This window comes from Bos indicus, chromosome 22 (genome assembly GCF_029378745.1).
Source record: "Bos indicus isolate NIAB-ARS_2022 breed Sahiwal x Tharparkar chromosome 22, NIAB-ARS_B.indTharparkar_mat_pri_1.0, whole genome shotgun sequence".
NCBI classification, from domain to species: Eukaryota; Metazoa; Chordata; class Mammalia; order Artiodactyla; family Bovidae; genus Bos; species Bos indicus.
The window spans coordinates 5,237,188-5,263,175 of NC_091781.1; the positions used below are offsets into that span (position 1 = coordinate 5,237,188).

Sequence of the window (25,988 nt, forward strand, 5' to 3'; positions counted from 1 at the left end):
CGGCAAATGGAGGAGTGGAGAGCCGAGAAAGTATGTCGTAAGATGAGCGATTACCCTGCAGTCATGACACCGCTGATCTCGCTGCACTGAAAAATCCTCCTGCCTTGGGAAGGTTTCAAGAACAACTAGAGGCTTGGGACTTCCTTTATTGAAAATAAATGAGAATTCTCCCCTCAAAGTCCCTGCTTTGCATTTTGGTTTCTGTCCTTGTACTAAAATGGATGAGATGTCTCCAGTTTTAAGACAGACATCAACCAAGACGATGTTCAGATCTCCAGAGAAAAACAGCACTTTAGAGTAAGTGTGGTAAAAGTTAACGTTTTTGAAAATAATTAGTCACTGTTGTGCTATTAAAGAGAAGGACTGTGTTTGTCTTGCTCATCTTTATATTCTTAGCCCTGGCAAGACAATAAATACTCATTATCTAAATTTCAAACACAAATATTCAATGAGAATGCCAATTGTTCCATATTGTGATAGCATCTCAAACAGTTCTCAGGAATTAGGAGACCATGGGTTAGGACACATACCGTGACAAGTGAAAGAAATGAAATCAGCAGCTTAAGCAGAAAGGAGAATGTTTATAGGCATGTATGTTTTAAAATCCAGTCATATATCATATATCAGGCACAGCTGGATCCAGGACTAAACCAGGAATCTATCTGTTCTCTCTATTTTCTCACGTGTTGGCCTCACTCCTAAAGCAGAACATGGGGAGGAAGCCTCGGAATGGGGGCTCGCAGTAGGACCTGTGAGCCCAGAGGGAGGCTCTGTGTGGAGAGCCAGGAGATCAGAGAGGAGGCAGCCTTGGCTGGTGATGCTACCCCTGCAGAGAGAGACCAGTGACCTTCCAGCCTCAAGCTCTGTGTGAAGCCAGTGGGCCAGCGAGCGTGGGACATCGTTCCCAGCAGCCAGGCACCATTCGGGGCAAAGCAGAGGAAAACCGGAGGACGAATGACACAGTAAAGGGAGTGGACAAATGACAAGCCCACTACCAGAGGCCAGAAACCACAACTCTCCTTTCCACGAGCGCGTGACGGGCCTCAGTGGAGCTAACGTTTGCGGAGTCCTCATCGTGTGCCAGGTACTGTGTGTGGGTGATCTCGTAAATCTCATAACAGCTTGAAGAGGTTATTCCATTACGTTTTCAATGCCACTGCAGGTGTGTGAAAGCTGCCACCTGGCAAGGTTCAGCTAACGACATAAGATCATGTAGCTACTGAGTGGTACAGCTGGCTTTCAAACTGAGGCTGCTAGGATTCAGGATGCGAACTCTCTAACCCGTGACACGCTCCTCTCTCTACACTGGAGCTTAAATACACGTGGAGGAGAAAGAAAAGAAAGAAAGTGAAGTTATTTATTTGTGTCCGACTCTTTGCGAGCCCATGGACAGCAGCCCACCAGGCTCCTCCATCCTTGGGATTTTCCAGGCAAGAGTGCTGGAGTGGGGTGCCATTTCCTTCTCCAGGGGATCTTCCCCACCCAGAGATCAAACCTGGGTCTCCCGGATTGTAGGCAGTCGCTTCACCATCTGAGCCACAAGGGAAGTTATGTGGAGGAGAGGGCCCCATAAACATTCATGAAGAGCTTTTTGTTTGTTTGTTTTAACTGGAGTATAGTTGCTTACAGGCTTGTGTTAGTTTTTGCTGCACAGCAGAGTGAATCAGCTGTGTGTATACGTGTATCCTCTCGTCTTTGGATGTCCTTCCCATTTTGGTCACCACAGAGCACTAAGTAGAGGGATAGGGAAGCTGGTGGGGTGAATTGGGAGACTGGGACAGACATATGTACACCATTGACACCATGTATAAAATAGACAGCCAATGAGAGCCCACTGTACAGCTCAGGGAACTCATGAAGAATTCCCGAACACGACAGTAGGGAACACATTGCACTAGAGGTCAAAGCCATTCACATCCTGTTTCCGACTCTTGCCTTGTTCCTGTGTATGTGACTTCTGGTCAGTAAGACCAGTCTCTAAAGCACTTGGAGATTCTTCTAAATAAGTGTGACTGGCCATACTTAATCTATCACATGGTCATACTTAATCACTGAAAATACATCCTGAGTCATGAGTCTACATCCTGAGTGATATTTTCATTGTCAAAGTTAGCTGAGCTCTCTTTGATTTCCACAGGCCAGACAAGATTCTGCAAGCTCCTTTCCAGGAGCAGTGACTACCCAGAACTACTTGAAGTCTCCACTTCCAGCAAACATGTTTTTCAACTTAATCAAATCTCCTAAAAATTCTTCCCATATGGCTTCTCACATAGTCTGTCCCATATCACCCTTATTTACATACAAGAAATTGCCTAAATGCTTTAGGAAATGAGTCTATTAATCACCTCCGTACTAATTAATTCATTCCATATTGAGGTATTGAGAACTTTTATACAACAAGCACTATGATGCTGGGAGCCTAGAGACATAACCCCATGGAGGGACTAAGCATCTAGGCTCAAACTTGGTGATTGAATGTGCAAAACTAAATTTAGACTGTGAGTAACAGGAAGGCTTAGTTGTGGTCTAGAATACAAAACTGAATTTTTAAAATGATCATAGCTTCTGATGTTTCTTTCTGTATTTATTGAGGAAACATTTTGAGAGCTGGACTATCTGCCAAAAGCTGTGCTAGGCACTGTGGCTGGAACGGAAAATGAGAACATCACTATACTTAAGAAGTTGAAGGTGGAGACGGGATGAGAAAAATAGGCAGTTACAGTACAGAGCAAGATTAGGGGGAAAAACAAGGTCTAACGAGCAAGAAGGAAGCTCATCGTTCACCAACTTAGAGGCATTGTATGGGGATCTTCAGAAGCAGAAATGTGTCACCTAAGAGCTGAAGGATGAGGAACAAGTGAGTAAGAGAAGGAATTAATTCAGTAAGAGCAGGACTAATTAATGAGGTCACACAGAGAGAGGAAGAAAGAGAAGCCAAGACACTGAGGATCTCAAACGCCACGGGGAAAGTGACTGGCTGTGGAGTTCTCGGCAGCTCCTAGAGCTGTTACCGTTATTACTGATCTGATAGAATAATGTGAGAATCAGCACATGAAGATCCCACTTTGGGTTTTGTACCTTGGTGTCAGAGCTCAGAGCGAGTCACTTAAGCAGTTTGGGCTTCATTTTCCTCCTTGGTTTGGGCTTCCCTGATAGCTCAGTTGGTAAAGAATCCACTTGCAATGCAGGAAACCCCAGTTCTATCCCTGGGTCAGGAAGATCCACTGGAGAAGGCATAGGCTACCCACTCCAGTATTCCTGGGCTTCCCTGGTAGCTCAGCTGGTAAAGAATCCACCCACAATGCAGGAGACCTGGGTTCAATCCCTGGGTTGGGAAGATCCCCCAGAGAAGGGAAAGGCTACCCACTCCAGTATTCTGGCCTGGAGAATTCCATGGACTGTATAGTCCATGGGGTCACAAAGAGTTGAGCACAAGTAAGTGACTTTCACTTTCCTCCTTGATTAATGGAGAGAATGATTCTCACTCTCCCCTCCGTCCCGGAACATGATGAAAGTCTAGGGAAACGGTGTTACTGGGAACACTCAGTCTGTGGCCAGCACCCTCCCCGCTGCTCCCTTTCGCATGCATATCCTCGTATCCTCGACCCTAAGCAGACATTCCCACCATTCTTTGATTTATGCTCTCCCCAGGCAAGATGCTGACAAGGATGATGCCAGCTCTAGACTAACTCACTGTTTATGAATGAGCCTGTTACACCTCCCAGCCACTCACCCTTTGTAACAGGATGTATCTGCCAGTAACTCTATAGGAGTAGACTAAGTTGATAGAATACAGTAAAGCTATTATAAGACATCTTAGAGCAATAGGAAGACTTATCCATGGTCTTCATTCTCCAAGCAGAAGTAAGCCTGACCTTGCTTAGCTATCATGATGATGGCTGTCTTAGATGATGTGGGTCTTTACAGTCCCAGTGTAGTTAGAATGGAGGCCACAACAAGTACAGTCCAGGGAGAGAGTGGGCACGGGCACGCACCAGCGGGACTGAGGGCCAGGAGCCATCACCTTATTAGGGGAAGCACACTGAAACTGCCCACCCTGGCCAGGCACCATAGTAACCATTTGCATGAGTTGTTTTACGACAGGAGATCCTGGTAAGGGAACTAATAAGCCTTCACCAACTGGAAGAGCTCGCGAAAGGTCAAAAGGAAACACCACATGTCCAACCACCTCCTAGAATCCTTCTCTCTGGCATTCATCTTGGCTGAGCAAGGCGTGCACCACCAGGAAAGACTCTTGAGTCAGAATGACTGGCTAAAGACAACCCGGAAATTAATGCCATCACCATAAAACTGGAGACTGCGAGCCATGAGACAGAGCAGTTCTCCTAGGTTCCCTTATCCTCCTGTTCTCCACCCTGGTGCCCTTTCCCAATAAAATCTCTTGCTTTGTCAGCACATGTGTCTCCTCGGACAATTCATTTCCGAGTGTTAGACAAGAGCCCAGTTTTGGGCCCTGGAAGGGGTCCTCCTTCCTGCAACAACCTGGCCAAGTGGAGCTGGTCTGGGGGTCTTTGGTTTCCTTAGGCAGAGGGGGGACAATGGATGTGCTGATTGACTGCTGAGGGGTAGGCTGGGGAGGAGGGAAGAGAGCAATTCGATGACAACAATATCAGTGTAATTTTTCATGAAAGGAAGTAGATCAAACTGAATCATGGACAAGGTGGCTGTATTAGGCAGAGCCATGAAGAGTCTGGAAAGAAAATAAAGGAGAAGAAAGAGAAAAGAAAGAAGGAAGGGTAAGAAAATGCTCAAAGTTTATCTCTTTGGGGATTTCTTAAGTCTTTCCTTCTTTTGTTCTCCTTTCTTTTCTTTCTGACTTTCAGATGCAAATGGAACATTTTACAAACCCTTAGAAGGGAGAAGGAGAGGGTGGGATGATTTGGGAGAATGGCATTGAAATACGTATAATATCATATATGAAACGAGTCGCCAGTCCAGGTTCGATGCACGATACTGGATGCTTGGGGCTGGTGCACTGGGACGACCCAGAGGGATGGTATGGGGAGGGAGGAGGGAGGAGGGTTCAGGATGAGGAACACATGTATACCTGTGGCAGATTCATTTCGATGTTTGGCAAAACCAATACAATATTGTAAAGTTTAAAAATAAAATAAAATTTAAAAAAAAAAAAAAAGAAAGAAAGGAGAGTCGGTTATCAGAACCACTTGGAGCAACAAAAACCTGTGCCTTCAGTCTTCCCTATACTCCTGTCTCTGTCCGTGAAACTTCCACCCAATTTCCTAGCCCCATGCAGTCACTGATGATGGTGGCTTGTGTGCTTCATACGCTGCTCAGCTGTGTTGTAAGATCCGCCCACTTACTGGCAATCTGCTTCAAACGGTAACCAGCCAGGCCTCCACTTCCGGGACCTGCACTCACCGTATGTCTCTGTCATGCCCCGCACACAGATGTGTCCATCTGTCCGACAGACACCTCAGAGCAGGTGTCCTCTCATTCCTGAATTCTTTACACAGACACTCTTCATTTTCCATTAATCCCTCTTTTGGGGATTTATTTAATTCATTTTCTTCCTGCTGTAGTTTTTCTATTCTCAGTTACAGTAGAAAATTATTAAGTCATCTCATGTCACCTCCTTGGAGAAGGAAATGGCAACCCACTCCAGTGTTCTTGCCTGGAGAATCCCAGGGATGGAGGAGCCTGATGGGCTGCCGTCTACGGGGTTGCACAGAGTCGGACGTGACTGAAGCGACTTAGCAGCAGCAGCAGCATTGCACCTCCAAGTTGAGAAAATCTGTTTTTAATGAATGGCCACAGTTTCTCCCTCAACTCATCACCACATCTGCGTTCTCATCTGCCTTCTCCTCTGCCATCTGCACAGCTGGGTCAGTCACTGACCGCTTCAGTTTCTGCGGAAGGCTTCCATCCTCTTATAAGAGGCTTCAGCGACCAGCGAGGAGCTGTTTTCTGACAGGTTGATTCTGTGTGCTATTCCGTTCCCTCTGAGCATGTCCCTTGCTCTGGTGTCACCTACACATCAGCCTCTGCCCACATCTTCAGTCAATTCTCCAGTTTTTCCTCCTCCCCTCCCCCTCATCACCTGTATATTCTAGATGTTAGGGTTAGAAGTGTGCTCATATTTACGGGGTTTGTGCTTCAGATTCTGAAGAGCTGGGGGATGGATACCTGGCTCTCTGTTGCCATGTGGTGCTTTCCTGCCATTTCCTCATCTCCTTTCGTAAAGTTCACATCAGCCTCTGTTGTCTCAAAATACAGCTGCACTGTTACCCCTCTTTGCAGACCTGCTTGATGGACAGCCTGATTCAAGCTGTTTCCAGAAAGTTTCTGGGTACTGTGAGATGGGCTTTTTCATAAAAATGTAATATCCTCTCCTTTTACATTCAGTTCATGCATATAACACATTTAACCACACAGTGCTCTGTGAAGGAATTGATATATTCCTTGAGGAAACATCATTTCATCCATGAGGATCCAACTTCCATGATACATACTTGCTTTGTCTTCCTCTTTGGGGCAGAGATTATTTTTTTTCCCCACAATTCCTAAGCTGCTTTTGAACAGTTGAGTTCCAACTCTCCTTCCTTTAATGCATTTGACATAGTTTTCAAAATTATCACTTTTCCACTGTACTTCTCGAAGTTATGAAACAGATCCTACAACTCTGTGCCCCAGTTCAAGGTGGAAGGGGAAGAAAGCACACACCACCCCCATATTTTCTTCTGAAATGTAAATCGTCCTTAAACACCCCTGAACTAAGGGTTAGACTCAGCAGATTCTGAAATGAGGAGGCTGAGCTAAAAGACATTTTTAAGAAAAGCAAACTTAATACTTTAAAGCAGTGGTGGTGCCTATGGGGAGCGGGAAGTCAGGCTCAGTGTCTCAAAGAACCTGTGACGGCTTCTATAAACAGACAAGAACATTTGATAGTGTGGAGTTCACTTGGCAATACCTCTGCATGCCCCACACACATTTAAAAATAGTTCAACAGGGCCTCTCTCTTAGGACAGATGGAAACTTTGTGATCTTCCCCGGGCAGCTATCAACATACCTTCTCTTAAAGATAATCTAAAACACTGTTTTTCAAACTCTGATTATAACCCACAGTTAAGAAATTCGTTTTAAATAGTGATAGCATCCACTCTAAACGACAAGAAACGGAAACAAAAGTGTTCTGATAGAGTGGCCATCACTTCTACATGAAATGCATACTGATATTTTCTATTTCCTTTTATTGCCACTGTTCATTAAAAAGGAAAATAAAACCCTGACATGACTTACAATTGACCATATAACTCAAGATTAATTAGTATGGTGGTTCTTAATCCAAGTTAACATTAGAATTATCTGATGAGATTTTTTTTAAAAAATAGCAATTCAGGGTCCTCTACTCCAGACCAAAAAATCAGAATCTTTGATGTGGGATAATTTTTTTTTTTAAGTTCCCCAGGTAACCCCACTGTGCAGCCAGGACTGCAAACCACTGCTCTGAGGGATCTTGACCTTCTGTTGAAAAATTCTGATCTAGAAACTTAAGTAGGCGTTACATTTATGTTGAATCCAGGAAACTCTTAAGTGCTGAGTTTTCACCAGAGCACATAAACCAGAGTGATTATCTGCCTTCTTTTTGTGCTGTGAAGGCCAATCATCAAAGTTTTATTTGTGTGTGAGTACAAGTGAAGAGTGATTTTCATCCATGAACCTAAATAAAGAACATTATGGGCTCAATATGAATAATGCTGGAGTCTTTGCTGGTGGGGAAAATGCTCTGAGCTATGAAAAATATGACCAAGGATTTGGCGTGGATGTGAAGTGCAAAGTAAATAAATAAGTAAATAACCTTAATCTATTACCAGAGATCAAACTGGCAACATCAACTGGATCATAGAAAAAGCAACAGAGTTCCAGAAAAACATCTAATTCTGCTTTATTGACTATGCCAAAGCCTTTGACTGTGTGGATCACAATAAACTGTGGAAAATTCTTAAAGAGATGGGAATGCCAGACCACCTCACCTGTCTCCTGAGAAATCTGTATGCAGGTCAAGAAGCAATAGTTAGAACTGGACATGGAACAACAGACTGGTTCCAAATCAGGGAAAGGAATACATCAAGGCTATATATTGTCACCCTGCTTATTTAACTTCTATGCAGAGAACATCACAAGAAATGCTGGGCTGGAAGAAGCACAAGCTGGAATCAAGATTGCCAGGAGAAATATCAATAACCTCAGATATGCAGATGACACCACTCTTATGGCAGAAAGCAAAGAAGAACTAAAGAGCCTCTTGATGAAAGTGAAAGAGGAGAGTGAAAAAGTTGGCTTAAAACTCAACATTCAGAAAACAAAGATCATGGCATCCAGTCCCATCACTTCATGGCAAACAGATAGGGAAACAGTGGAAACAGTGGCTGACTTTATTTTTCTGGGTTCCAAAATCACTGCAGATGGTGATTGCAGCTATGAAATTAAAAGAAACTTGCTCCTTGGAAGAAAAGTTATGACAAACCTAGATAGCATATCAAAAAGCAGAGACATTACTTAGCTGACAAAGGTCCGTCTAGTCAAAGCTATGGTTTTTCCAGTAGTCATGTATGGATATAAGAGTTGGACCATAAAGAATGCTGAGCACCAAAGAATTGATGCTTTTGAGCTGCGGTGTTGGAGAAGACTCTGGAGAGTCCCTTGGACTGCAAGGAGATCCAACCAGTCCATCCTAAAGGAAATCAGTCCTGAATATTCATTTGAAGGACTGATGCTGAAACTGAAGCTCAAAAACTTTGGCCACCTGATGCGAAGAACTGATTCATTGGAAAAGACCTTGATGCTGGGAAAGCTTGAAGATGGGAGAAGAAGGGGACGACAGAGGATGAGATGGGTGGATGGCATTACTGACTCGATGGACATGAGTTTGAGTAAGCTCCGGGAGTTGGTGATGGACAGGGAAGCCTGGCGTGCTGCAGCCCCTGGGGTCACAAAGAGTCAGACGTGACTGAATGACTGAACTGACTGAACTAATCTATTAGATTTTTTGATTTGCTAGGTGTTTGTGATTGGGACAAAGACTCATTTGTTTTTGGAATCTTAATCGTATCCACATGGATATGAGTAAACCTCATTCATTCAACCCAATGGGAGGAAATGAGAGCTTGCATTAGTTCCATCACCGACTTTCTAGATTCTATCTGATATAACCAACCTTCTTTGTTGCAAAAGGGATTTAAGGAAGCTCACAAAAGTACAGTATGGTGAATTAGAAGAGCAAAGGAGGAAGGGGAGGCAAGATAGCAGGGCAGGTAGGAGAGATGAGGGAGGTGAGGTGGTGGGGTGGGAGGGGAAGGGGGAGAAGCCAATGTGGATGAAACATGATGAAACGTGAAGTGACGTCTGTGCCAAAAGGAGGGTGAAAGGGGACAGGCTATTTGCCAAGCTCTTGGCACACCTGGTCCCACGGACACAGCCAAAGCATCCAGGCAACTAAGTGCTGAGTCTTCACTGTGAACTGTCAGCTGCATCATGCTGCCCCATCACCTCACTCCTCGCGCATCTGTAATTCCAAGATGATGACACTGTGCCGCATCCCACCTATTGGGGATGGGTGTTCGTGGCACAGTGTTGAAATGAATGTCTGGAAGAAAACATTTATTAATTCAGAACATATTCCTTTAGTCTAGATGGTTAGTTAATTCTCTCCAAGATGGGTAGACAGACAGACATGGAAATGAGGTCTTTCAAACTGGACAAAAAAGACCCTGAAAGAGTGCTGCCTTGGACGGAGGCCAGGAGAGCCATTCCACATCAGAATGCAACAGGGAACAAGCCGGACTGTGTCCCCAGCTTATCACGATGCTGCTCACAGGGGCGGGTCCAGCGTCAAGGCTGCCGGCCTGCACTTCTGAGGCCTGAGCATCGCTGAGAGGCCTGGCCTCCAAGGCCGAGAGCACAAGTGAGGGATCGATTTTGTGCAGGGAATGCTACCCAGGAGGGCCATTTCTGAAACACTGCTCCCTGCTCGTTTTCGTACAGACCCCATGAAAGGGTTGGTTGATATTACCATAACCACTGGCAATCCTACAGAAACCTAGCCTAAGTAACAGTTTAAAATGAGCCAGGAAGCACTTGGTAAAAATCTCTGAATAGATCCTAGAATTTGGGGAACAAAAGTATATTTTCCCAGACTCATGGTAAAATATACAGATGTGCTAAAAAGGCAAAGAATGTTCCCACTATCCACATGGACACTTGTCCACGTGGGAGAACCTGTGCGCTCATTGTGGACGAGCAAGGGAATGAGAAATGGCACTCACGGGGTGCCCACCGCATGGCTGGCAGTGCACTGTGCACTTCCGCACCTTCTCTCATTCAAGGTCAAGGTATTTCTTCAAAATGGGAAATGTCTCCACTTAACAGATAAAATAATGAAAGATCAGAGAAGTTAAGCGACTTGTCAAAGTCACATAGTGAAGAACAGAGGGAGAATTTGAACACAAGTCTTGCCAGGCATCAAGGGCCCTACGTGGATGTACCCCCTGATAAACTGTATTTAATGCCAGAGTTCCCTAGTCAAACTGTGGTCCCGGAGCATGGGGAAGACAACGCCCTCTCCTCTGGAGGTTCTAAATCAGGGATGGGCAAACAATTTCTGTAAATGGCCAGATAGAAATATTTTCAGCTTCATACAATATTTGAGAGGCTTCCCAGGTGGCACTCGTGGTTACGAACCCACATGCCAATATGGGGGACGCAAGAGATGTGGGTTCAGTTCCTGGGTCAGGAAGAGCCCCTGGAGGAGGAAATGGCAACCCACTCCAGTATTCTCACCTGGAGCCTCCATGGACAGAGGGGCCTGCCAGGCTACAGTCCATGGGGTCGCAAAGAGTCGGACACGACTGAGTGACTGAGCGTACATAAGCCATGTACTTGCTGTCACAGCTACTTAGCTCTGGGACGATAGCCTGAGAATAGCCTATGTGACATAAATGACCAGACCACACTGGACTGTTCAGAACATAAATCTGAGAATAACTGGGGTGAAGATGTCACCCTGATTCCTAGCCTGTATCCTCAAGCCCTCAAGCCCCCTCTGTTCAGAACCCTCTAGGAAGGTCCTGTGGGCTGACCAGTCCTGTGCCCAGAACCACAGGAACTTCAAATGAACCACAGCTATATTTTTCTTCTTCCAGTCTCTCAAAATCCATGAACTGGTACAATGATAACGGATAGCATGTCTTTACTTTTTTCTATTTGGGGGGCGGGGTACACTGCAGAGCATGTGGGATCTGAGTTCCCCAACCAGGGATCAAATCCACGTCCTCTACGTTGGAAGCACGGAGTCTTAACCACTGGATCACCCGGGAAGCCTCCAGTATTCCTTTTCTACGATTTCTGCAGCCTGGCACCAAGGAATGACAATTTTTTTGTCCTAAATAATTATGAGAAATGCCCTGAATGGAAGTGACGCCCTGCCTCAAGAATGCCTAAAGCAAGGGTGGCTTTGGGGGACATCCCCAGGTGGGGACAGTTAATCCCCACAGGTTCCCACCACTTCACTGGTAAACTCCATAGCCAATATCAGACTCTACAGTACATTGAAGATTGCCGGCTTCATAAAGTTTGCCTCAGCACTCATCACCAGTGAATCGATCCCCAATCACAACCTTTTTAAATTAAGGAGACACATAAAGAACTTCACTCCCCTGGAGATTTTCCTCTTGGCTTTCAACTGAAGCCTTTAAGTGAAGGGCAGCCTATAGCTCTCACAGTGGGAAAATACAATCTGTTCAAGTGACTAACCTTCTAATCCTTGCTGCTGCTACCTTGCTGGTAGAAAACAATCTTTTTCCTATTATATATAAATTCCTGATTCTCAGTAGCTCAGAAAAAAGCTATGTATTTCATTGCATTTCACTGCATCTCTGGCAAGCTGGATATTGAAATGGCACGAAGATGCTGACAGTCCTTTAAATGAATGCATTGGTATTTCCGTGACTGGTGACTGGGTGTCAAGGGTTTAATCCACACTATGGTGCTGTCTAAAACTGGTAATAAAACAGAGGAATAATACAGCAAGATAAGATCCAAAGGACATATAATAGTGACATGCGCTGCTCCGTGACAAGGGCATAATGAAACATACGTGGGAGAGACTCGCTTTATAAAAAAGAAGCCGTGAACTTCTTTCTGACAACTGCTGTGAGCTAGAAACGGGCAAGATGCAATCCATCTTCCTGTTCCATTTCTGTTTTTGGACCAGGTTTAAAACTCAGCAATCCATTAGTAAGCTGTCACAGCAAGAGATGGAAGATGTTTATAGCTCACAATCCAGGCTCTTTGCCCAGTTGCCAGCGACCCCTTACTCTCCTTCTCTCCCACAGGGACCGTATCACCTTCCCCCAGCCCATCCGCCTGGTCCCAGCTGACTGGACCAGAGGAGGAGAAGACAAGCTATTTGGAACAAATACTGCGAAATCCTAATTTAACTTGTGCTGGTGTCTTGGGTAAAGATGTAAACATCATCCTGTGAAGTGCCAGCTTTTACCTGTCACATCAACCAAAAAACAAAATTGTTACGAATTTCAAAACGATATTACTTTGGATGGGCAAAAATGACACCACTTTTCTTTTGCTGAAAACATTTCTGATTTGGAGCTATGTTTCTTTCTAATGCAAAATATTGAATCAGGTCATTTCCAGAAAAATTCCAAACTCAGATTGAGTGATCTCTTGGACAATATACAGACATAAAATATGGGTGACTGAGATTCTTCCTCTGAGTTTTCTTTCTTTTCCTCTTAGTTTGATATCGTTGGGGTATTCACAGATGCCACTGAGGAGGGTTGCCAGATAAAATACAAAGCCATCTATCGAATTTGAATTATATATGTTTCCTATAAACTCATAAAACTCAAAAATTTTAGTAAAGGTATTATCCATGCAATACTTAGGAAATATTTTTACTAAAATATTATATGGGATTTCCCTGGTAGCCCAGTGGTTAAGAATGTGCCTTGCAATGCAGGGGACATAGGTCCAATCTCTGATCGAGGAACTAAGACCCCAAATGCCGGGAAGCAATGAAGGGTGCGTGCCACGACTGGAGACTCCGTGCGCCACAGTGAAGATCCATGCGCCGCAAACAAGACCCAGTGCAGCCAAACGAGTAAGTAAAATATTATATGTCATTTGTGTGAAATTCACATTTCACCGAGCATCTTATGTTTTCAGTTGCTAAGTCTGGTGGCTGAAGGCAGGGAAGGGACATCTGTTTCCGCAGTGTGGTCGCTGCTGTCGTACTGACGCCTTGCCCCGTCTCTAGCTCCTCCCAGATGGTCCTTTCGGTTTGCGTCTGAAGACCTCACATGGCCTCTGGCTGTCAGCTCACAGGAGTCGGGCTTTCTGCTTCTTGTCCTATTTCCAGGCTCCCTGGTGTCCCTGGTCCATTCTCAGTCCCTTTCGATTGATCTTCTGACCAGCCTTTCTGAAGCCTACAGGAGAACTCAGGGCTATCTCAGACACCTTCATGCCTCGGTATACTCCCTCCTCATCTCTGCTTAATTTCTATTTTTCAGATTGACATGAGAGGCAGGGAAGGAGGGAGCCGTCCCAACTCTCAGAGCCTCACCCAGAACCTGAGTCAAGAGAGGAAAGAATCCACAGATGCTACTTATGGGGAAGTTCTGTTTTTTTCTGGAACACCGCTGGCTTTGCTTATCCATATTTAATGCTTGGTTCCCCTTCAAACACTCTTCCGTCATCCCTTCCCAAACCTGAGGACAGTTTGCTCCTTGGGAAAGAAAATGCAAACTAAAAGTGGATTCTGGATAAGATACTCTTCCAACTTTTGAGTTTAAAAGGTAAAAATTCATCACTCTTGATCTCTGCTTTCATTTTGATTATCCAACTACAACAAAACAAACCAGAATTTCATAACATGTCTTTAGCACTTGAGAAGTTAAAATTACTTTTATAAATCACCCTTGGCTCGAAGAGTAAATCAACGGTATTATTAAAGATTAATTGGAAAATAACTTAAATGAGAATACTCCAAAACAAAACGAGCTGAGCCAAAACTGTCCTCAACTGTAAAATAACATTTTTTTTACAGAACAAAAACATAAGGAAGCAGGAGTAAATGAATAAAGATGTGAACTGAAAAAAATCAATGCAAGAAGTGATTCTTATGGAGAAAAGATAAGTTAAGCAAATAAGGTCAGAAAAGGATTTTAAAAATTAAGACTTCAGGCAAGGATATAAGGTGGAAATTAGATGAAAATGATGAGATGATATAGATTCTATACAATCTCAATAAACTTTATTAAATATTTGAGAAAATGTTCTTGAAATTGATCAAGCAGAGCAGAAAGTTCTTAATAGCTGAATAAATGTGACAATATAAAAAAAGAATTATCTCCCCTAAATTTCTGAACAAGAGTTTTATTACTCACTTTTCTGACCATTTCTTAAAACTGACGATCTCTATGCTCTTGTAACTATTCTAAAACAAATACAACAGTTGAAAGGTGACAGTCAAAATATAATCCAACCAAGATATCAGGTGCGCACACACACACACACACACACACACACACACACACAGAGGAGACTAATCATATGTATGACGTGAAAGTGAAAGTATTAGTCGCTCAGTCATGTCAGACTCTTTCTGACCTCATGGACTGTAGCCTCTGTCCATGGAATTCTCCAGGCAAGAATACTGGAGTGGATAGCCATTCCCTTCTCCAGGGATCAAACCCAGGTGTCCTGCATTGCAGGCAGATTCTTTACTGTCTGAGCCATTAGGGAAACCCCATTGTATATCCATGGGCCAAAATCTAAGTATACAAACCCATTAACATATTAAAGCAATTTACTGCAACAAAGTGAGGTTAATTAGTAATGTAGAAAATCAATGAACACACACCTAACTTTGTTCACGATTAAAAGGACAGAACTAGCTTTTGCTATTAGTCACTCAGTCATGTCAGACTCTTTGCAACCCTATTGGCTATAGCCCACCAGGCTCCTCTGTCCATGGGATTTTCCAGGCAAGAATACTGGAGTGGGTAGCATTTCCTTCTCCAGGGGATCTTCCCAACCCAGGGATTGAACCCAGGTCTCCTGAATTGCAAGCGAATTCTTTACCACCTGCAATGCAGGAGATTCTTTAGAGCCACCAGGGAAGACCTAGAACTACCTTATCAGATATTAAAAAGGGATATAGTAAAAGTCAGTGACTTTCCCATCCCTAAGTCACTTCTTAAGAGGATTTATAAAGAATATATATTTTAAGGCAATGTTAATAAAATCACAAAGAAGGAAAAAATGGCTTATATTTAGTATTACTACTGAATGTATTTTTGAAGATTCTATCATAATTGCAACTTATATCAAGCAAACAAAATAAATTAGAATATTAGAAAGCAAGTCATAGTTATTATACTGATATTATATATTCAGAAAATGCAAGGAAACTCTCAGAACTAATATGAAATCTGGTAAGATAATGGTGGTCATCATTTAAAAAATGAGTAAATTTAAATCAAGATTTTATAAGCCCAAGTGCCTCTGTTTTTTTGATCATGATGGTGGTAGGAATGGGTAAAGAAAGGAGGTGCAAAATACAGACTATAGATTCTATATTTTTATAGAAGCAAAATATATGACTACATCAATATAGCTAAAATAATATATAAATATTCATCTGGCAATAAAAATTTAAATGATTTAAGTTGGTGGGTTACACATGATTTTTCTATTCCTCATTATGCCTGACCCAATGCTATTTTGATCACTGCTTTAAAAATGGAAAGAAAATACCATTTTAAAAGTTATTTCTGTTGCAATTAAATTTTCTAAACCAGCTTCGTCAGGAGGGTTATACTTTCACTTGCTCTACATTTATAAAACAACTGCTTTTTACTCTGTTACATAAATAAAAGTATTCGATTTTATGTATTTATTTTATATATTTTAATTATTTGCATAAAATCTGTCTCTCTTACTATTCCTTGAGCTCACTTAGGGCACAGAGCATGTCTGACTTGGCAACACTCAAAGAGGCTGCAGCACTTGCAGGCTGTGAGAAGGCAAGTAGAGCAAGCAACGCTCGTCCCCGCTGGCGGCACTGAAGTGCAGCTGACTATGAAAAGCCAAAGCCGGACATGTATCAACTCTAGTAATAAAAGACTAGATGAACTGGAAATGCTCCTACTGAAAATAACAAAAAGGTTGGAAAAATATAAAAACTGCATCTAATAAAAGTACTGCAGACCTACATCAACAGAAAAAAACTTTTATTTATTTAGGATGTACAGGGGAGGCAGGGGTGGAGCTCAGAGGGGAGCCAGAGGTGCCTGCAGTGCAGGGACATGCTCAGATCAGGAGGGCAGCTGCGACAGGAGCAGAATGGGGAGAGGGGAGAGGAGGGAAAGGGAGAGGGAAGGGGAGGGGAGAAGAGGGAGGGGAAGAGGAGGGGGAGGGAGAAAGAGAAGGGGGGAAGGGAGAGGCAGAGGGAGGGGAGAGGGGAGGGGCAGGGGAGAAGGAAGGGGGGAGGGGGAGGGAAGAAGAAAGGGGAGGAGGGAAGGGGAAGGGGAGAAGAGAGGGTGGAGGGAGAGAGGAGGGAAGGAGGGGAGAGGAAGGGGGAGGGGAGAAGAAAGAGGAGGGGGAGGGGAGAGGGGAGAAGGGAAGGTGGAGGGGAGAGGAAAGGGGAGGGGGAGGGGACAAGGGAGGGTGGAGGGAGAGAGGAGGGAAGGAGGGGAGAGGAAGGGGGAGGGGAGAGGAAAGAGGAGGGGGAAGGGGGAGGAAGGAAAAGGGGAGAGAGGAGGGAAGGGGAAGGGGAAGGGGGAAGGGAAGGAAAGAGGGAAGAGAGAGGGGAAGGTGGAGGGAGAGACGAGGGAAGGAGGAGAGGGGAGGGGAGGAGAGAGGGAAAGGGGAAGGGAGAAGGAAAGGGGGAGGGGGGAAGGGGGAGGGAAGAGGAGAGGAGAGGAGAGAAAGGAAGGGGGGAAGAGGGTCGGGGGGAGAAGGTAGAGAAGGAAGAGAGGGAAGGGAGGCGGAGGGGAGAGGGAAGAGAAAGGGGAGAAGGGAGGGTGGGGGGAAGAGGAGGGGAGAGGAGGAAGGGAGAAGAAGGAGAAAGGGAAGGAGAGAAGGGGAGAAGGGAGGGTGGGGGAGAGGGGAGAAGGGAGGGTGGGGGAGAGGGGAGGGCAGGAGGGAAGGGGAGAAGGGGCAGGGTGGGGAGAAGGTAGAGAGGGAAGGGAGGGAGAGGGGCAAGGGAAGGGAGAGTGTGGCCACCACCACGTGTGGGGACCCAGGGTATCACCATCACTTCTCCTCCCAGCATCCAGTTAATGGGCTTCAGGACAGAGAATCAAAGTGGTCAGTATAACAAGGGGACTAAAGCAATTGTTTCTCTTATTTAAGACCCAAAGTTCTCCACTGGAAAGAGAGGTCAAAGTTATACTCTGAAGATTCAAGAATCTTCAAGCCTTGGTCCTGGACTGCTAATCTCCCTAGATGCCCACAAAATGAGAATAAAATCCTCTATAAAGGAAGAGAGCTTCACTTCTAGTTTCAAATTATTCCTGAAGGTAGATTTTTAAATAAAATATTCAGTAAACCATCAAGAATATAATAAGGTGCCTCTCTAGAAGAGCCAGGTCTCACAGATTGAAGAAATAATAGGTACACTGCCTGCGGGAATCCAGATACTGGAGTCAGCAGAGGCAGACTGTGAATCTATGATCGGAATGTTCATGAAGATAAGAGCTGATCTTAATATCAAAAAGGACCCAGAGATGTCTATATGTGAAAAAGATTCAATTAAATACTGTGCAACTGGAAAGACAATAATAAAGTAAGAACTCAAGGGATAGTGTTAACAGTAGATTAGACAAAGTTGAAGAGAGAATTAATGAATTTCAAATAGGCCCTAAAAATCTCCACAATGAAGAAAGCAAGGTAAGATAAAGTTATGAAATTTAGAAAATAGAGTAAGAGAAGCAGCAGTAAGGGAGTATAATATGCATTTAATTGGAGAACCAGCAAAGAAAGAAGAGGAGGTAGGGTCAATAATTAAATGAAGAGTCTTAAAAAACTATGAAACATGTTACTCTACACATTCATTCAAGAGGCCCATTGAAGTCCCAGTGACAAAAACCAAAAAAAATTCATATTAATAACATTATAGATAAATGGCAGAAAATTAAGAAAGTTTGAAAATTTTAAAGAAAGCTAGAGAAAGGAGTCATTTTGCCATTAAAAGAATTAAGTAGTTAACTTTCTAATACACAAAACCAAAAGACCCAAAGGAGGGAAAAAAAAACAATTAGAGTTCTAAAGGAAAATTGCCGACAGAATTCTATTGCCAGAAAAAACGAAATTACCTTTTGATTCATTAAGAAATTCCTAAATATAATCTTTAAGAAAAGAGAAAATTATACCAGACAGCATCTCAGAGACATAGAAGACATGCATAAAAAATGTTCATAGCAAAATTTTGTACAGGCTCCAAATTATTCTAACTCAAATGTTCATCAGCAGCAAAATGGATAAACAAATGGTGATATGTTCATAAGGGATAGTATTAATAGTGCAAATGAATAATCCTCCAATTATGTGACATGGAGTGATTCCTACAGACATAAGGCAAGAGTCAGTAATAACAACAAGACCAAGTCAAAAAATGCACACTGAATGACTGCATTTATATAAATCTCAAAAAGGCAAAATATATATATATACATATATATTATTTGAGAATATATAATTACAAAACAAAACTAAAGAGAAAGGTTAAAAAGTTGGTATCAGGAACAAGGGAATTCCTGGGTTTCTGATCTTTGTTTTAATCTGTATGGAATCACCTGATTATTCTTCTTCATAAAAACAAATTTAAGCTGTTATATATGTATCATGCATGTTTTATGTTTTCCTTATATTTCATAATAATTAATTGAAAAAAGACCAGTATCTTCTAAACTCCCAAATAGCCCTCAGAATGAACTATCAGAGAAGATCCTGGTTCCTTCTGCAATTAACAAAACTCCCTAAATTACCGTTTTCCACCACCATCATATTGACCTACAGGTAAGTATGTTTGTTGAGTAAACACATGTGTGCTTGCATGCAGGAATCATATTCTCTTTCAATATAGAAAATATGGTGATTATTTTATAGAGTTCCTGTTTTTTGATTCAGTCTACAATTAATTCCTTTATTATATGCTGGTAACAATTCTGTACAAATTAGGGTTTAAGCACAATGACTAAAAGTCTATATTAATCTTTATTTACCACCTCTGAGTTATCCGCAAAATAAAAATACTCTCTTATTCACATGTACTTGTATCAGCATTTTGAATTTCCATGGAAGAAAAACCCCATACACACACAAAAAACGGACTCTCTGAAATTATTTGGCCTTGAAGCAACAAAGCTAGAAAGCCTAATTAGGAGTGTCAGATATGTTTTTAGATATCTTCCTTGGAAAACAACGAATATGACAGCTAGAATTGTGCAAAGGAAAACAAATGGAACAATTTATGCCAAGAAGTCAAAAGGGCCTCAAGTGTCATACCAGAGAGTAGAAATAGAAGAGAAAGCCTTGGTGCCGTGAGATAACAATAAAACAAAAATAAAAGCAAAAAGACAGCTCCTTAGAATCTTTTTAAAAATGCTAAAATCAAATTTTAGCCTACCCCACTGAGGCAGGTAAAGCATGTATTTTTTCATTAACTTTTTTCCAGGTTTCCTTTTATGCCCTAATCCTTATGTTTCCCATTTTTCTTAGTAATTTACATATAATCTTCCTGTATTATGGGACCCTAATCAGTTTTCTTACAAGTTAGGATAGAAAAAAAAAAAAATTCAATCCATAAGTAGAATTTTCCTTCTGAGATACTTTTTCAACTGCTAGTTTTTGTCAAATTAGAGATGACCAAAGGGCACAACGGTAGAATTTCCCATTTTTCCCCTCATGGTCGTTTCTTAGCAAATCTGAAGTTATCTGTGATGAATGGCAGAGAAGCAAAGGTTGCGGTCCCTTAGACACGGGATGGCTGTCATGAAGAACGAGTTCTTTACCTGGAAGCATATCAGAGAGATTCCCACACTCTTCAGGTTCTCCAGAAATAGACAGGCAGATGATATTAAATCCAGCCATGGGCAGCGTCCCAACTCATTCAAGTCAAACTGATGAAATTAACGTGGGACGAGGTGGCAGCCACCCAAAGGCTTGAAGGAACTCAAGGATGAAATTGGAAAATCGTTGGCCAAGATGCTGGGTCCAACATTACAAACAGGTACCGCTGTCACCCTGGCAGATTGTGAATGTCATTCTCTTCATTAGAAGGGGTCAAGGGAGGACCTGGGAGCCTTAGGAAAGCAAGTGTCTCTTCCGCTTGTCCAATATCCAGTGAAGTACAGCATCATTAGACACTGAAACAAAAATAACCTTCTAGGGGAAAGACAATATGGTTTCTGCAAAGAGGAAAGCGTGAGTCACTGATTTATTATTGGTCTCCGAGGCACTGAGACAGAGACCAAAGGTTGGCACAGTTTAGGGGAGAGCTTTCCTAAGCACCATCATGAAACAGGATGTAAGGAGATGATGGATATCTCAAACCATATGCACAAGACAAATAACTTCTACATCCCATCAAAAAAGAAAAATTCTAAGTACCAGCAAGAAGGGACAGTCTTTGAGACTTGAAGAGATCAGGTTGTGATGATAAAGGATCTACTGTAGGTGACACATTTAAAACATTACCATTTGATGATACTGGGAAAAGACATGAAGGAAGTTCACTTGGGGAAACCTTTTTATTGAGCATGAATCAAGAGTCAGGTTTTGCACGAAGTAGTGTGTCAAGAGCAATGAGTAAAACCCCTTCTGCTCCCCAGTAACTCAGAGTCCCAGGCGGCAGTAGTGGGAAAGAACCTGCCTGTCAATGCAAGAGATGTAAGAAATGCAGATTCAGTCCCTGGGTTGGGAAGATCACCTGGAGAAGGGAATGACAAGCCACTCCAGTATTCTTGCCTGGAGAATCCATGGACAGAGGAGCCTGGTGGGCTACAGTCCACAGGGTCACAAAGAATTGGACACGGCTGAAGCGACTTAGCAGGCACACACCATACAGATGATTCCAAGACCAAGATTTAAGCTCTCTGTTGGGACTTGTGCCCATTCATGACCGATGTCAACTACGGATGGAATCAGATAGTACAATCCTGGTCAGGCACGAACACATCCCTCAGGGCTACGGTTCACCAGGGAACTAGGTTCCTTGAGGCATAATTCTAAAACATACTACAAATCCCCTTGTTAAAATTAATGACAATTGCAATACGAACCCAATAAATCCTAAAACCCAATTTTATTGGTTTGCTCAGTGGAAAAAGATATGATGGATTTTAAACACATGCAATTCTAACATGAATTATTATCTGTTCTGACTTTGTGGGGAAGGGAAGCAGACATGATCGGGGTGTTTGTCATGACTATTAATACCATGTGAGGTTTTTAAAATGTGATACATACATAGATACACATGTATGCATAAATTGCCAAAAGCCTCATGAAAAAAATTAACTTTTTTCACTATAATTAAAGAAAACTCAGCAATTGAAAAGAGAAAACTCGACCATGAATTTGAAGAACTCTGCTGGTGTTATGGAATTCTCAACCTTGCTGAAAAGTTGAAGAATTCTCTAAGCTCAGGCAAAAGTCTCCCAGATCTGAAGAATAATTTCAGCAACCTCAAGCCCAGGAGACCGAAGTCTGTCCTGCCAGTCAAATGCTTCTTTATTTCCAATCAGCTTTAAGCACCCACCTTCCCCCTTTCCTGCTTCATTAGCTAGGGGGCTGTCATTTACAGAAGCGTATAATGTACATGTGCAGGGGAAGTGTTAGTGTTCTCTGGCATGAGAAAAAAAATTATTTGATGATCAGATTGCTCAGTATTTTCAAACTATTTAAGGCACTTCCATAGGAACTCCATGAAGCAGAATCAGAGCTGAAGAAGAGATCCACGCAAAGGCAGACAGTTTTTTCTAGTTTCTCTGATAAATCACATTCTCTCCCTTTTTTCTTTTCTTGTCCAATTTTTTTTAATGGCATATAATACCAGTCCTTTGCAATATCAAAGACCATTCAGAATAGAAACTGAAATCGGTCTGAGAGAGAGCACATTTCTCAGATGTCGTATCACGTGAAAAATTGCTGCCTTCCTTGGGAACCACACTGGGAGGTGGGATTTGTCTCCTTTTCCGTTTTTTTTCTGCCTTCGTAGCAGGGCTGGGCCCACAACATGCCTTCAGTGAGTGTGTGTGCTCAGCCGCTCAGTCATGTCCAACTCTTTGCATCTCCATGCACCGTAGCCCGCCAGAGTCCTCTGTCCATGGAATTTCCCCAGCAAGAATACTGGAGTGGGTTGCCATTTCCGTCTCCAGGGGATATTTCCGACCCAGGGATCAAACCCGTGTCTCCTGCATTGGCAGGCAGTTCTTTACCACTATGCCACCTGAGAAGCCAACAAGTGTGTGTTCTGAATGGATTTCCTGCCCCTCTTCTTCCTGCTATTTCTCTTTCTAAAGAAAAACTAGGATCATCTTGCACTTCTTGCAGACTGAAGTTGAAAGGAAAAGAACTGGAAGCCTACCTCCAAGGCCTCACATCTGAAACCTAGGAAGCCCAGCACTGCATGTCAATATTTCCAGCTAAAGATCCCTGAGAAGGAGGTACAGTACATCACTGCATAAAATGAGAAGGAAAATGGTTATGTGTCTGTAAGTATGGGTGTACAAATGTCTTGTCTATCAAATCAACGAAGCTAAAACCTCTTGCGATGTCAAAGGCTAACACACAGACACACATGCCTGCTCATACTCTGCTAGGGAGAAAGCAAGCTATTTTTTAGAAGGAGAATTAGGAAACGAAGTATAAGAAAACATCATGAAAGATGATCACAACTCTTTGACTTCTAGGAATCTATTTGTAGGGGGAAACAGAGAATATGCACAAAGATTTAGCCTCAAAGCAAGCAGTCATATCTGTATTAGCTCCAAAGCAAAACAATCTCGTTGGTCAGTGGTAAGGAGGTAGTCAGGTTAATTATCAGATATCAAAATGATAGAACACTGTGCAGCTATGGAAAATGCACAGAATGCAGATTGACATGGAGAAATATTCACAATTTTGTGAAAGAGAACAGGCATGCTAAAATCAAAATATGTTTTTATATTAGGTAAATACATGTGTATATTTAAATATGTGCGCATGCTAAATCACTTATAGTTGTGTCCGACTCTCTGAGACCCTATGGACTGTAGCCCACCAGGCTCCTCTGTCCATGGGATTCTCCAGGCAAGAATACTGGAGTGGGTTGCCAAGTCCTTCTCCAGGGGATTTTCCTGACTTAGGGATCAAACTGTGTCTCTTACATCTCAGGCTTTGGCAGGGGGGTTCTTTACCACTAGTGCTACCTGGGAAGACCCACATCTAAATATTTCAATATGCATAACAAAATATGCATCTTCAGATGTTTGTAAAGGGCATCTTTTCCTTCATCCTTCTCCCTATCTGAATCTTCTGATTCTGGTCTATGATAAATGTGAATTACTTCTGAAATAAACATAGAAATAGACATTTAAAAAATCCTTATTATCTACATAGATTTTTTAAGAAAAACAATGTCCCTTTAACTATCTATAGCTGCTAGGTTAAACAGGAAGTCCTTGTGAGTTGGTACTGGATGGCAATGATAAGTTGAAACAGATAGGAATAATTCATAGTCAAAAAGTCATCTGATTATCATGTTTCATATCTTCATATAACTGTCAGATTTTTTACACTAAAATGTTCTTCCAATAAACCTAAAAATCAAAAAGCCAATACCAAGATTTTTCTCCATCTATGCATCTGATTCTCAGAATATGCCTTTTATTTTAGATCAAAGCATCAAAATTGTCTTTGATTCCAAACAACCATGTAGATCCAGCATTTGCATCTAAAGTCAACCTATTTATAATCACAGATGTTTTTTAATCCCTGATTTTCTTTTTATCGCCATCATGCAGAGTGCTAGTGATAGTACAACTTGGACAGAAACAGCTCTGCTTTGTTTCGGAGGCAGTTTCCTTTACGGATGCAGGAAATTAAAAATGCAAACACCACAAGCCAGTCAATCAGGAAAGCAGCACTGTGAATGTTACGGCTCTGAGGGTACAAATCAGGGAATCAGTTTTTCCCTTAGCAGAAGTATGTTCACTAAGTAATTTGTTGTTTTCTTTAACTGGAATTACCCCCTTCCATTAGCTGGAGAAGTAAGTCCAAATTAAAATCGCTATTTGTCAATTACCTGCTGGAGGTGCACTCAAGCCTTGGGTTGGGTGGTGGTGGTTTAGTTGCTAGGTCGTGTCCAACTTTTGCCACCCGATGGACTGTAGCCTGCCAGACTCCTCTGTCCATGGGATTCTCCAGGCAAGAACACTGGAGTGGGTTGCCATTTCCTTCTCCAGGGAATCTTCCCAACCCAGAGATGGAATCCTGGTCTCCTGCACTGCAGGCAGACTGTTTACCGACTGAGCTACAAGGGAAGTCCCTTGGGTTAGGACCAAGCTCATCAGCTGTCGTTATAATCGCCATTATCTCACAGCGCTCAGAAGGCATAATGTCGGGTAGGGGAGATGTTGGAAACTCCTAGTTACTGTTGACATGAAGGCAGACATTGTTGAGGATTTTAAATTTACTGAATTATTCTCTTTTTTTTTTCAGTGAATTTTAATTTTTTCCTCGTTCTGGGAGGACTTGCTCAGCATACGGGGTACAGTAGTGAATTATAATGACTTGGTCCCTGTCTACATACAGCTTACATCCTAGGGGAGGGAATGTTAAAGACTTGAGAAATCATAATCACAAATGTGACAAGCACTGCAGAGGAAGGGAATGGGGTCTGAGAAGGCGTAATGGAGAGGTTACACAGGTGAGTCAGGGAGTCTTCTCTAAGGAAGTAACACTCCAGCTGCTCTCCTCCTAATGTGCTTCTCTCAAGTCTGTTATCATCATCCTTACCTAGTCCTCCTATTGTCTCCCTGGCCACTCCAGCTCCAATTTCTCTCACTGTGGGTTCCTCTTCTTCTATTCCAAACTCAGATTCTGAAGTTTTTCAGGTCTAAGATCTCCATCTTCTTCTCACTTCAAAGCTCCCCCTAAGGCAAGCCCTTCCACTCTGATCTCAAGCATCACCTACATTCAACAATCCCTAATTTAGTTTTCCAGTCCAGAACTCTTTTCCAAGCTTTGAATCCATGTGTCAGCTGCCTACATGACACCTTCATTTGCATCCCTCACCGGAATCTCAAATGTAACATAGCCCATGCTGAAGCTAAGATATTTCCTTCTAGCATCTTCTCTTCAGCCCGGTCTAGTTGGTAGCTGAAATACATCTTGAATTTTATCACATTTTCCCATCTACCCTACCATCAGCTCTTGTTTGGGTACTGCAAGCCTTTTCTCTTCTTGTATCAATTCTGTTCCCTTCCAATTCCTGTCTTAAATGGAAATCTTTCCTGATTACTCCTTGTTTTTAAAATTCTTTCACTGTTCTAAACATTGAATCTAAAATTGTTCAAATGGCTTCTAAGACCTTGCATGATCCATCCACTGCCTAATCTTTTGGTCTTATCTCATGCCAATCTTAGAATTATTCATTGTTCAATGAACCTCTTTCAGTTTTTAAAATTAAGAAGAAGAAAAAAAAAAGGACCCTCATTTCTTAAAGACTTTGCATACACTGTTCCTTCCCTCTGGAACTTCTCAGATCTGCTTTATAGCATGAGTAACATACTGTTTTCTGTCTCAGATACCAGGACATTCAGCTTCAAGTAATAGATTACCTGGTGGAAGAAGTTTTATTATTAATAATCACAATAAGGATACTTACTTGTACCTCATATCACAAAAAGTCTGGAAGTGGGCACTTCCAAAGTGAATACAATGTC

At 42.5% G+C, this 25,988-nt stretch overlaps 1 protein-coding gene and 1 long non-coding RNA gene across 4 annotated transcripts in view; one reads left to right on the plus strand and one right to left on the minus strand.

The window, feature by feature from the left end:
- GADL1 (glutamate decarboxylase like 1) overlaps positions 1-25,988 on the minus strand; it is a 194,497-nt gene that overhangs the window by 97,897 nt on the left and 70,612 nt on the right. The window lies entirely within an intron of this gene.
- LOC139178691 (uncharacterized) lies at positions 879-13,924 on the plus strand. The gene is made up of 3 exons (XR_011563180.1): positions 879-1,084; positions 13,016-13,156; positions 13,566-13,924. It is a non-coding gene; the product is annotated as an uncharacterized lncRNA (long non-coding RNA).